At 36.9% G+C, this 14,010-nt stretch overlaps 1 non-coding gene across 1 annotated transcript; it reads left to right on the top strand.

The window, feature by feature from the left end:
* The first annotated feature begins 363 nt into the window (after positions 1-363).
* On the top strand, positions 364-469 carry LOC117616883. Its single transcript, XR_004584227.1, has one exon. It is a non-coding gene; the product is annotated as a small nucleolar RNA R71 (small nucleolar RNA).
* Positions 470-14,010: the final 13,541 nt, after the last annotated feature.

Genomic DNA, 14,010 nt, shown 5'->3' with positions numbered 1-14,010 from the left:
TGTGGGCAGCCCATTATGTCATGTGTAGCCATACTGCATATAGTGCAAACTGTTGATGTAGGTGGCTGCTGTGTAGAACTTGCTATATGTTGTAGAAGCATATCAAACTTTGCATCAATTTTCTTATCCATTTTTTCCATTTGTGCAGACATGTTGGGAGAACCTACTGATAACTCAAAAATGCCCATTTTCTGTGAATGTTCTGCTGCCCATTGCTGAGATTCTGTAGCCATCATATCAAACAGTTCAAATGCCTCTCTTGCAGATTTATTTGACAATGATCCTCCAGTTGATGCATTCACATGGCTCTTAGATGTAGGATTAAGCCCATCAAAGAAAATATTCATTTGTGTATCTGAATCAATTTTAACATGTGGACACTTTATGTACATCTCTGTATATCTCTCCCACGCTTCATGAAACTCTTCATTAGGCTTCGTGTAAATGTCAAAATCTCCCTCTTGAAATTCAATGTCTTGGATGCTGGATAATATTTGTTCAGGAATTTTGTGTGTAACTGCTGCCAAGTAGTAATGCTATTAGAGGGTAGAGTGAATAACCAAGTTTCTGCCTTGTCCTTCAAAGTGAAAGGGAAAAGATGTAACTTAATAGCCTCAGCAGAAAAACCCCTAATCAAAATATTCTTGCAACCCACAATAAATTTTGCAATATGTATGTTTGCATCTTCATTAGGCAGCCCCCGAAAAGTAGGTAGAATTTCAAGCATATGGTGCCTGATCTCGAACGAATCACCCTCTTCTTGTTCAGGATACACAATGCAATTGGGAACATCAGTGGCACGGGCTTCCAATGACTCCCTTAGTGGTCTACCTGCCGCAGGTAATTCTAATGCCATGTTACCCTCGTTTTCAAACAGATTCTGCAGAAAAGTGCCCTGCAGTGAACAATCCCAAGCCCAAGTAACTTCTCTCCGCTGTCTATGCAGTGTGCGCTCTGGTTCTGGATCAAATTGTACAATCTGTGCAGTTCCTGATCGGGTCTGGACCATGCAGTCTGCAGAATCTGCAACAGAAACAAAATTGTTCAATTTCAAAAATTTTTTTTTTTTTGGACGAAAATTAAAAATAAAATAAAATAAAATAAATCAGAAAAAGGTTAAACAAAAATTGTCTAAAATAGTCCCCGGCAACGGCGCCAATTTCTTGATAGGATTTTTAGTACCTGTGCAAACAGGGTTAAAATCACATAAAATACTTGCAAGAATACAAGGCTATTGTAGTATAGATGCTCATGCAAGGTCGTTTTCCTCAAGGACTAATTAGCAATTTAAGTAAAAACAAATTCAAAATAACTACTTAAAATAAAAGGTCAAGAAAGATGATTATGAATTTGGTTGATTCTAAAAACAAATATTAAAACAAGAACAAATATGATTGAAGGAAAGAGTTTTGAATATCAATTTATAAAAGCACTAGGGTTTCACCATCACCTAGCAATCCTATGAACTTTTACCAATTACTTATGATTTGCACATGCCACTTTGAAGGTTAGGTTTTCCTAATGTATATTCTACTTGGAACCTCCAACACAGAACGTATATCCAACATGCAACCCGTTCGGACGTTCGGATCAAATCTGAACATGAAAGACTCATTAAGTTTTGTGAAAACCCTTTGAAAAACCATGCAACCCTTAAGACGTGGTGTTCATCTTAAGTGAAATTACAATTATTAATCACAAGAAGCTAGCATCAATTTCAGGGAACCTTCCGACCAAAATTGCATCAAATTACTTTTCTAAAGATCCTAATGGTGATCAAGCATTAAGACAATTAGATAGTTTAAAACAGTGATTAACAATTCAAGTAGGCATGCACTCATCATAAGCAATTAAATAAAAATCACATATTCATGCTAAGGTTCAAGGCTTCACCCTAGCAAAAGAAATTTAGTTACGCATACTCATAATTGAAATCCAAGAAAACATCATTAAGAAGAAAAGAACGAAAACACCTGAAAGTTGTGAAAACCCAAAACCCTAGCAATTTCTCTCCACAATGAAAAGTTCAAAAGTGAAAAAGAATCTCCGTAATTCCTTGTGAGAAAGAGCTTAAATACCCCTTGAAACCTAGCTACCAATGTACAGCTTTTCCATCCCCACAAGGAAACTAATTAAAATAAAATAAAACTAGGAAATAAAGTCCAAATTGGAATAGGAGAATCTGCCCAAAATTTGCCCAGCCACGTTTTTGCCCCAAATCTCCTCCAAATCTGGCCCAAGATAGCTTGTTTTAAAGATAAAAATGTTCTGAACACTTCTCTAGAAGGCCACGAACCCATCCGAGGTCATCTTGTGCTCCAAAAACGCAATAAAAGCCCAACACGTCACTATTCCAGCACCGCACACTGCTCCTTTATTTTATTGCCAGAAAATAACCGCTTGGAAGAAAACTCTGAAATTTTGATACGATCAAGCTAAGTGACTCAAGAACGTCCTCCAACTAGAATTACTCCAAAATTCCTCCATTTGATTATGTTTTGCTCCAGAGAGAGTCGAAAGTCCTATATTGGAAATATAATTCAAAGTATCAAAATTCTTCCAAAATATTAACCAAAATATACTAAGAATGAGGTTAAATATATAATATAAAATATGTCCATCAGATGTTCTTGTTGGAGTTTCTGTATATTAGTAAGTGTTCTTGCACATAAAGTATATGAGGAAACGATTTAGAGAGAAAAGAGAGAGAGAGAGAGAGAGAGAGAGTCTGTTAGGCAATGATTGTTATCATGCACACATATGGTGTGATCTCATTCTACTTTCAATATATATTGTAGCTAATACAAAAATGACTCAGCCAATACATTTGTCCCAGCCTGTGAGCTGTACACTTGGCATGAATCTGGACATGTTAGTCCAACAATATGTGATGGCATATGAGCCATACATCTGGCTAACGAACAATCTAAAGGCCTGAAACAATTTATACTTCAACACTCCCTTCTAAATTGTTAACTGGTTTAACATCAAGCAATCCCCTAAGATAGTTGAACCGATCTTTAGGCAGAGCTTTAGTGAAAATTTCAGCCACTTGTTCTTCAGACTTGCAGTACCTCAAGTCCACCACTCCATCTTGCAAAGCATCTCGGATGAAATGATACCTGCGGTTGATGTGCTTGGTTTTCTAATGAAAAACAGGATTTCTTGTCATTGCAATGGCAGAGGTATTATCCACCATTAATGGAGTTGCCTCAGTCTGCAATTCTCCAAAGTCTTCAAGCGCAAATCTCAGCCATATAGCCTGTGTAGTAGCCTCACTTGCGCCGACATATTCAGCTTCAGCTTTAGAGAGAGCTACACTATGTTGTTTGACTGATGCCCAAGAGAATGCTCCACTACCAAAGGAGAAGGCATAGCCAGAGGTGCTTCTCATATCATCTTGGCTTCCACTCCAATCACTGTCACAATATCCAATTAGGATAGCCTCTTTTCCCTTCTGATATTCAATATCAAAATCAATGGTGCCTTTGAATATACCTCAGCACCCTCTTAGCCGTTCCATAGTGTTTCTTTGTTGGACAATGCATGAATCTAACTAATAGGCTAGCTGCAAACATTATGTCTGGTCTTGTAGCTGTCAAATACAATAGGCTACCAACCATCTGTCTATATTCATTCTCATCGACAGGTTCACTTCCATCATCCTTACACAGTTTCTCACTTGCCACAAGAAGAGTACTAACCGATTTACATTGTTTCAAACCAAACTTGCTCAATAATGTCAGTGCATATTTCTTTTGGTTTATGAAAATGCAATTTTCAGTTTGAATCACTCCCATACCAAGAAAGTGATATAAAGACCTAAGTCAGTCATTTCATACCTTCTCATCATTTCAGTCTTGAATTCTTCAATTAATTCTTCACTGCTACCTGTATACACGATGTCATCAACATAGATTGAGACTATTAGAGTTCCAGAGTCTTCTTTAGTCTTGCAGTCCAATGTAGCCTCGCTTGTGCTTCTGACATAACCACAGCTAATGAGATAGGCATTGATTTCCTCATACCAGGCTCTTGGAGCCTGTTTTAAACCATACAAGGCTTTCTTCAATTTGTACACCTTGTCTTCATAGTTTGTGGTCACAAATCCATCCGGTTGATCTACATAAACTTCCTCCTTAAGCACACCATTTAGGAATGCAGACTTGACATCTAACTGGTATAGTTTCCACCCTTTTGGAGCTGCCAAAGCTGTGAGAGTTCTAATTGTGTCAAGTCTGGCCACAGGAACAAAAGTCTCATTGAAGTCAATTCCAGGCTTTTGTGCATAGCCTTTGACCACCAGCCTAGCTTTATGCTTCTGTATTGAGCCATCAAGGTTTAATTTGGTTTTATAAACCCATTTCACACCAATCACAGGTTTATCACTTGGTCTATCAACTAGTTCCCAAGTCTCATTCTTCTAAATCATCTCCATTTCTATTTCCATTGCCTTTTGCCAAGCTTTATCCTTTGAGGCTTCTGCAAAATTCTCTGGCTCAATGATGCTCATATTGCATCTAGCATAGATCTCAGTGATGTCTCTAAGCTTCACAGGTGTAGAACTTGGAGAAGCACTTGGTGAATCAGCATTAGCAGCAGCTGTAGTCACCTGAATTTGGCTAAAGATGTTATCTATCATTGTTTCTTCATATTCCTCTTCACAGCTTCTGGAAGTGTCTTCAAGCCTCATTGGAACTCTGAAAGAATCAACAGTTTGTTTGTCCCAATCCCATAATGAGTTCTCATCAAAGATCACACTTCTAGATGTAGTGACCTTGTTGGTTTGCAAATTGTACACTCTGTACCCCTTTTCACATTTGCCATAGCCAACAAAAATGCATTTTTCAGCTGCATCCTCCAGCTTAAATCTCAACTGACTAGGCACATGGTAGAAACAAATAGAACCAAACACTCTCAAGTGCTTAACTCCAGACTTTCGTCCACTAAAAGCTTCAAAAGGAGTGACATTATCTAAAGCTTTTGTGGGACATCTATTCTGAATATAGACAGCTGTGTTCACTACCTCTCCCCAGAATTTATATGGTAGTTTCTTTTCTTTCATCATTGTGTTGCTCATTTCTACAATGGTCTTGTTCTTTCTCTCAGTAACTCCGTTTTGCTGAGGTGAATAGGCCACAGTTAGTTGTCTTTCTAAACAATTTCTTCACAAAACTGCAGAAATTCAGTGGAAGTATATTCTCCACCTCTGTCACTTCTAAGTTTCTTGATTTTGTAGCCGCTTTGTAATTCCACCATAGCCTTAAATTTCTTGAAAATATTAAACACTTCTGACTTAAATTGCATGAGATACACCCAGCACATTCTAGTGCAGTCATCAATGAAGGTCAAGAAGTATTTGTTTCCACCTATTGTTGTAGTCTGCATTGGCCCACAGACATCTGAGTGAACCAGTTCCAGAGGTACACTTGCTCTCCAAGTTTTCTCTTTACCAGCCTCTCTATGAGATTTTTCCAATTGTAGTCTTGACAAATTCTGTCCGCATTTCCAATTTCAGGCAATCCATAGACCAGCTCATGTTATTGTAACAACTTCAAACTCTGCATATTCAAATGACCAAACCTCCTATGCCAATACCAAGTGGATTCTTCAACTATTGCTTTCATAGCCACAGAGTTTGCATATTTTAGTGAGAGTGGAAAACATCTGTTTCCAGTCATGGAAACCTTTGCCACTAGATTTTCCATTGACTTGTCATCAAATATATCAACCACTGAATTGCCAAAAACCAGATAGTACCCATGCTCAACCATTTGACCTCCACCAAGTAAGTTTTCATCCAATCCTTGTACAAGCATAACCTCTTTGATATATCTAGGCCCAGCTTTAGTGTCAATCACCAAAGTGCCTTTACCAGTTGCTTGCACTAAGTCTCATGTGCCCATTTTCACTTTTGCAGTGACCTTAGTATCAATATTGACTAGGAGAGATGCATATGAAATCATATGGTTGCTGCATGCACTGTCCACATACGACACCATTATTTTTCACTATTTCAGCAGCATGACAAGCATAGAACATGATACCTCTTCTTCTTTGTGTGATGCATAGTTGGCAGCTTGATATGATTTTCCTCTGCATTCCTTGTCTATATGGCCAAACTTCTCGCATTTGTAACATTTTGGTTTACCTTTGAACCAACAGACACCATAATGCAGCTTGTCACAGGTTTTGCAAGGAACCTTTGCTCCCTTAGTCTGACTTTCCTTCTTGGAATTATTTTCAGACTTTGAGTCCCACTTCTTCCCTTTCTGAGATTTCCAATTCTTTTTAGACTTGAAACTCCCTACTTGCCCTGTGTTTGATTGATTGATCTTTAGAACTCCCCACTCGCCTAATATTTAAAACAAGTGAAATATGTTGGCCAGCCCTTATTACAATTGTTTTATTTTGTGCATTTTTACTCCCGAATTTTGAATTTGAATTTTGAATGTTCTTTGCTAAAATAATTTGTAACTCACATGCACAAAATGATAAATAAAAAACTCGAAACTATTATAATCCACATATACCCAAAAGAAAAAAAATAAAATAAAGAACACATACGTACATAATGAAAACATGAATGAGTATAGATTATGTTACTTTTGTTATTAGAAGAGAATTACTACCACCCTGCATTTAATAAGCTCTGTGATTATTAGGGTGGAACAAAGTTATAAGGCTTAAATGTTAAAATGGTCCCTGTGTTTTATCTCATAGGCTAATTTAGTCCCTGTGTAATCAATTTGGCCAATTTGGTCCTTGTGTTTGTATATATTAGTCAATGTGATCCATTCCTTTAAAAATATAAAATTAATTATAAAAAAAGCTATAATTGATTATAAAATTTTAAATTCAAACTGAAAATGGAATATATTTCTTTTAAATTTCACCTTTCCCAATTTCGCGCACACGCCTCAACCACCTCCCAAACCTAGCCACCCTCACCAGCACCACTCCAACCCCAAAACCATAGCCACCCTCACCACCATTCCAACCCCACCTAAACTACAACCTCTCTCTCTCTCTCTCTGACAAATCTTGAAGATCATCATAGCTGGTCACCGTAAGCTTGACGGCTCTACCGCCAATTGATCATCGTGGCTGCAGCAAAAGTCAATGACATTCAGACCAATGGATCGGAGAGGAGAGAGAGATGAAGGGTAGAGTATGAGAAAATCTTAAACATAAAATAGAAGAAAATTTGCAGCAAGAAAAGAGTAGGCATCATTCTACTAAGAGCCTTTTTTTTTTTCCCTACAGGAATCGAGACCATTGGAGGTTGAGGTTGTGTGGGTTTTAATCATTTTAGCATTATTATTATTTGAGTTTAAATCTTTATAATTAATTACAAATTTTTAAATTAATTTTAAATGTTCTTTTTTTAGGTTTTAACAAAAAACAATTCCATATATAGCTCATGACGTATTTCAAATCCCACCAAATTAAATGGAAACTCCTAGAAACATCTTAATTTAATAGAAACATCTTATCCAACATTTCTGATGATGATAGGGGAATGATTATCCTTGGCTATAGATGGGGGAATTATCTTGTAGCCAAATCATTCAAGGAATTATCCCTTTATCGAAGGAGATAGATGAAGTCATAGAAATTGAATGATTCCATTATTCCTTGATTTGTGGAGATAAACTTTATTTTAGGCCTCATTAATTAGCTAATTAAATGAATACTTAATTAACATAATTAATGTGACCAAGGGCAGACTTGACCTTTACATTAATATCTAGGCAACGACATCCCTGGTCCCCAAGTAGTTAGGGCTGACTAGGGTCGTTCCACCGTGGACCATTGACCATGAGAGAAAATATGAGAGAAAATCAGAAAAATAAAAGAAGACAAAAATAGATTGAAAATAGTAGAAAGATGGGCTATGGCATAAATTATGTTCATTCGCTTCATGAACCAATTCTTAGGATTTGTGCCTAATTTGAAAGGCAATCATATTAAATTTTTTTATTTGTAGGTATTATTATGAATTGATTAATCTGTTTATGAATTAAGCATGTAATAAACATATTTATGTATGTTATTGTGTGTGCCCAACCAAGTAAATGAATATCTTTCAAAAATGTTCGTCCACAATTTTTACTAGACTCTTGGCACACACTCTTTCTTATTGTTTTTTTATTTTAGAAATAAAAAAGATAAAATGGGTAGTTTTGTTTCATAAAATTAGGATTCATTATCTTATTTTATTTTTAATATGAAAATAAAATTACCATATTATCCTCATTTCATTAATAATTTTATTTTTTATTTTTTATATGAACAAAGGGCATTCTATGGTATTTTGAGTGTTTTTTTATATTATATATATGTAAGATTATCTTTATAATAAAATTTAGATAAGGGAAACAAATGAAATTTTTTTATACGAAAAACTTTGTCAAACATATTTGACTTTGACCCAAAAAAAGAAAGAAAAAAAAAATATCTGAAAAAGACTTAAAAGAGGAGAAGAGAGAGGCGGTGGTAATTAGTTTAGGACAGCTGGGGTTTTAGTTTTTTCAGTTGCTTGGGTTAGATTATACACAAAAATTTATTATATACATTTGGGTTTCCTAATCAACTAAGGATTAACTCTCCCTATGTCTTAAAGACTCATTTGAGTTTTCATTTCTCATCAACTCACTTCACTTGGCTTGCATTCACTCTCTCCATCAATTCACTCTCTATAGGCGTTTAGGGTTAGGGTTCTATATTTCTCTGTCTATCTCCCTTAATTCCTTACTTGCTCACTTTCTTCTATCTCATTCAAATTCAACATGCGTTTCTCTGGTACCACCAAAGCCTGGATTGAGAGCATTCTTTCAAATCAACCGTGCAAACCATTGAAAACGAAGACTTCTGTGAATGTAATGATTGGTCATGCTAAGACTAACCCGTTCTCGTCTTCCTCAACTTTCTCTTCTTCAAGGAAAGTTGTCAGCGGCCCTCTGAAAAACCCAATTCCACCGCTTTCCGACTTCAATTCTGACATTGAAACGTGGTTTGTGGGTCAAGAAAGCAAGAGGGTAAAGAGGGAGACGATCGTACCTAAGATGGCCGATATTGACGTAGATGTTGGTTTCAATAAACATGGTCTTAGCGGTTATGGTGGTAAATTGGGCTTGAAGAAGAAACTTGAAGGTGGTTTGAAGAAGAAAGTGGACGGTGGCTTGGCTTCCAAGAAAAATAAAGTTGATTATGGGTTGGGTGTGAAGAGGAAATTTGAAGGTGCTTTGGGTTTGAACAAGGAACTTGAAGGTGGAGATCATGGCCTTCCCTGTACCCCATCAACTTCTTGTGAGGTTTCTTCATCCCAATCCCAAAGTTGCTGTGGAACACCAGTCACAGTTCTACGCCCTCATCTCTGTCGTGCCTCTCCTGTCAAAGCCACCTCTGCATCGAATCAAGAGATCAATAACAATCTGTCTCCGAGAAGGGCTGCTAGGGTTGCAATGTTGAAGACTCGGTTTGCCAACACAATCCTTAAGGCAGAACATAACAGTGCTCTCTACACTACAACAATTACCACCGAAGCCAAGAACGAGAGGCTTGGAGATGCAGAAGCAGAAATTATGAGAGCCAATGAGTTCATCAAAAAGCAGCGGCAGAGGGATAGAGAAGCTGCTCGCCTTGCCCTCGAAGAGATGGAGAAACATGTGGTTATTGATGATAACTTCAAAACCATGAGAGACTTCCACATGTTAATTTCTGGGACCAAAACGATCGATTTTGGTCGCTTACTGTTAGGTGAAATTGTGTATAGTGATCATTGATTTTGTACTGAATATTTCAGGAATTTTTATGACAAGTATATATAATTCATTCATTCATTCATTCCTTATAAGCCTGGTTATTAATGAAGTGTTGGATCAGCTATATCATCATTATATATCATGTTCTGCGCATAAGTTTTTGACAATGAAAGTAACTTGAAACAAAACAATTAAAGTCAATTTGGGTTAGACAAGAGTACAACAAAAATCCAAGTTTCTTCCAGAGAAATTAAATCAACTCAAAATATTAAGTGCATTTACATTTAACAAAAGGGTATTTTAATGTCCCTTCCGTTCTAAGCTCTTAATGCAGTTAATGATCAAAATGGGAAGCACCTGTACATAACTACTGGTGTCTCACTCTGTGCACCGCCGTTAATGAAATGAGAAATGGAGATTCAAAAAAGAAAATTAAACTCATATGATTTTCTTAGCTGCCCTCTGTTACTGTTAAATTTGTAAAGAAAAGCTCTATTTCTTCTAACAGTCTCTTATCCCCAAAATTTAATCCTCCAGAAGTCTCTAGACAAGAGTCGGATAACATCAAGTGAATGAGATACTCACAAACTTCTCCCATGTTGTCCAGGATGGCGAATGCCTTTTTTTTATGCTCTATTACACTTTCATCTTGACTGTTGTTAGTGTACTGTTTTCTGCCCTGCAATGTGTAAAATAACCACATTATCTCTCTTTTTAGACCAAGGCGAAAATTTTAGGAAAATCCATCAGCCAGTTTTCATTCTAAAACAAACTGGACAGAAGTATATTGACTCCTTTTCATGTTTGAAGTACTGAAAAAGGAAGCATCCTTAAGTAGGAACAAGGAGTGCAAAATTTGACAAGGATTCTTCTCCGAGATACGTAGACAAGCTAATACAGCATGTTGCATTGCTTCTTTAATTGAAATTTGTAGATTCAAATTCCTATGAACAGATGGAGTTCTGATGATAGCGACAAGGACTGAGCAGGTGAATATAAACATACATATTATAAATGCTTTTTAAGCATCTTTGCTAGAACAGGTACTAGTGCTGTTATATGAGAGGACGATACCATTCCAGGGAAATCAGATATGCAGTTCAGAATGAGTTTTAATGTCTGATTTTGAACTGGATGGAAAGGAATGTCAGCTACATAATTTAGTACTGGAACCAAAGTTGTAAACCCAACAAGAAGCCTCCGTTTTAAAGCTTGCTCAGCTTTTAATAATATGTCAAGTACCTGAACACAAGATTTGAACACTGGATCCTTGAGTTTCTGAGGGTTTTTCTTAATAATACAGTCATAAATAAGCTTTGCAAGAACACATCTAATGACCATAAAAATCAAAAATTAAAAGCTTAACCTATCTACACAAGCAACACCGAAAAATTTGTAGATATTCAATAAATACTTCTGAATAATGATAATTGTTGACTCATAACTTAAACAGCACAGTTTCTGGTTTCTTGATGTTTGGCAATACTCAAATGAAACTCTATCAGCACTGAAAATATCAAGCAGAGGACATCTATTATTGTTCTATTTGGCACTGAAACTTTACTAACCTGACAATCGCAGTATTTCAAATACATATCTGCAATGTTTTCTTCCACTGGGACTTGCTTTTCTTTGCCTGAAGTGCCTTCCCAGGAGTACACGTAATTAAACAGTAAATCCAGTGTGCTGATCTGGACTTGGCTGTCTGTTGAAAGCAGTGGGCCTTGGATGGCCTCCGTAAACAATATATTCATTGGATTCACATTTTTTCCATCTTAAGTTGCTTGCTCAAAGCTATCTCCTTCGGATGAACTCATGCTGTTTAAAGCAACTGCATAGGCTGCCCCGAAAAGTCCTCTCTGATTCTGAGCCAACACTGTCAAGAACGCTGGACAAGTAATATGGAAATTGTTAGTTGAAAGAAGATAGGACTGATACCAATGAGGAAATGTGCATGTAAAATGGGGAGCATTCCATGTTATGTCAGGATCACTTCCTCAAAAAGTTATATATTACCTGAAAGGTTTAAAATTATAATTTTTTCCGCTACAGGCTGTAAGTTCTCTAGTCAAGGATTGAATCACTTGGAGCTGCAATGTTTTTATCGTTTGATTCTAAATAATCTCAAGATGCAAAGTATCTTGTAATGATATGAAAGAAATTGCAAGGACCTTCAACTTCACAGTTAAAATATGGTCTGACTTCAACAGGAAACAATTGCGGTGTAATTAGGGAGTTCGTTTGCAGGCTTGATATTTATATATGCCTATTTGCCCCGAAAGAATACCTACTCTGAAAAATTAAATAAATAGAAACACATGGGGTATAACAAGCGGACCAAAATGCTAGTCATATCTTGCTGAGCTGTGCTTTAAATAAAGGAAAATGGACCACACTTATAAAGCACAAAAAAGAAAGTATTAAAGAAGTGGAAAACTGACCTACACAATTCAAGCGGACATCATCGCTTTGGGTCTTCATGAGGGCCTCTAGAGACAAGTGCAATAGCTTGGGGCAAAAGGCAAATAAAAAATCAGTTCCATCACCAACCTCTGATGCGTGTTGGAGAATAGATACCTTGTATAGAACAAACAGGATTTCTCCCCGAATATCTTTACTGTGTTAAAGGAATATATAAAGTAGAGAATTTGAGTTATAATGTACTAAATGCATGGAAGGAACATGGTTTATTCTCAGTTTTCTTTATTTGTTACCTTGGCAATTCAAGACCTTCAACAAGATTGGTAATGAGGCCATACTTGTCTCTAATGTGAGCGTAAGGATTATTCTGCTGGCAGTTTAACAAAACCCCCAAGCAGTGAAGCTAAATTTAAAGAATGGCAGAATTGTTAGCAGGGATATATATCTTTTGAGATCAATTAGATGTAAGTCTTAAAGATATTGTTGAAAGATAGTAGAAGCCAGTAAACTATAGCCATTGTTGAGATTTCATTGTAGACTCTAAGTTATAGCCATTAAACTTGGATATGAAAGTCAAGCCTTAAAGTAAGAAATCTCATGTTCATAAATAAAATTATTATTGTATAATAAAATTTAAAAAAAAAAGAAAAAAAAGAAAAAAAGAGAGAGTAAGAAATCTGATCACCCCCATGTAGTGACCGTTTTAAAGCTTGCTCACTCAAATTTCATTTTGACTTGTAGAGTAAAGAAATCTAATTTCAAAGAAACATGACAAACTATTCAAATTTCATTTTGACTTGTAGTGGTTGTACCATGAGAAACCAAAACTAACCAAACTATCAGAATAACATTACCTTCGGGAATAAATTAAAAAAATAAAAAAAAAATCAGCATAACAGAATTTTAATATGAGAAATAGTAGAAGAATCAAGCTCGATTTCACCAAATTCGTCCAACCGTAACAAGTCATACACTGTTTGGCTACTGAGAAACACAGATTTTTTTGTAGGAAGCAAACAGAAAACAAATCACAACCGGAAAAGTTTATATAAGTCTCAACAGCAATTCCAGAATTCACAGACAAACAAAGAGAGAATGGAAAGATGCGGATGGTGGAAATACCGTATAAAGCTGACGGCGACTCCAAGCCAAGGCACCAGAAGAGAGGCGGTTGGAAACCCTAGCCACGAAGTCAGCAGAGAGCGAGGCAGCGGCTGAATCGCAGAGAGCGGAAATGAGATGGACGACTTGTCGTGCGATGGGGTCGTCGTCGAAGGAAGAGAGAGCATGAACGAGAGGCGAGACGAGGAGAGAGCGCAGGACACGTGGACGGTGTGCAATTGGGGGTTGGAGAAGCAGAGCAAGCAGATGGAGCCGCCTTTCTTGATATGTTGCCCTCTGAGAACGTTGTTGGAGACACTACGGAATTCGAAACTTCTTCTTCTTCTTCATTTTCATGGTAGTCTCGGAGGAGCTCCTGCAACTGTGAGTACATTTTGCGAGCACGAATAGTGTTTGAATTTTGGCGCCAGAGAATACAGGGAAGGAAAAGGAAGCAGATGACGGAGCCGCTTCCTTTAGCTGCTTCTTGTTGACACGTGCACAGACTTTGCTCCTGTGCATTCACTAAAACGGCTCACAAAATTTAGAGATTGTTGTAAATTATTTGTGGAGCCCACATATTGAAAGGCTTCGCCTATAAAAACCACACCCCTCTGCTTGTATGAAAAAGAGACTGAAAATGAGAAACCCTTCAATACTGATATCTCTCTCTCATAATTCCATCTCAATTTCCTCTTCTCAATTCTTTGGTTTCACAACA

Source organism: Prunus dulcis, chromosome 1 (assembly GCF_902201215.1).
Source record: "Prunus dulcis chromosome 1, ALMONDv2, whole genome shotgun sequence".
Classification (NCBI taxonomy): Eukaryota; Viridiplantae; Streptophyta; class Magnoliopsida; order Rosales; family Rosaceae; genus Prunus; species Prunus dulcis.
The sequence above is the reverse complement of the archived record's forward strand: the minus strand, read 5'-3'. Positions and strand labels throughout refer to the sequence as shown.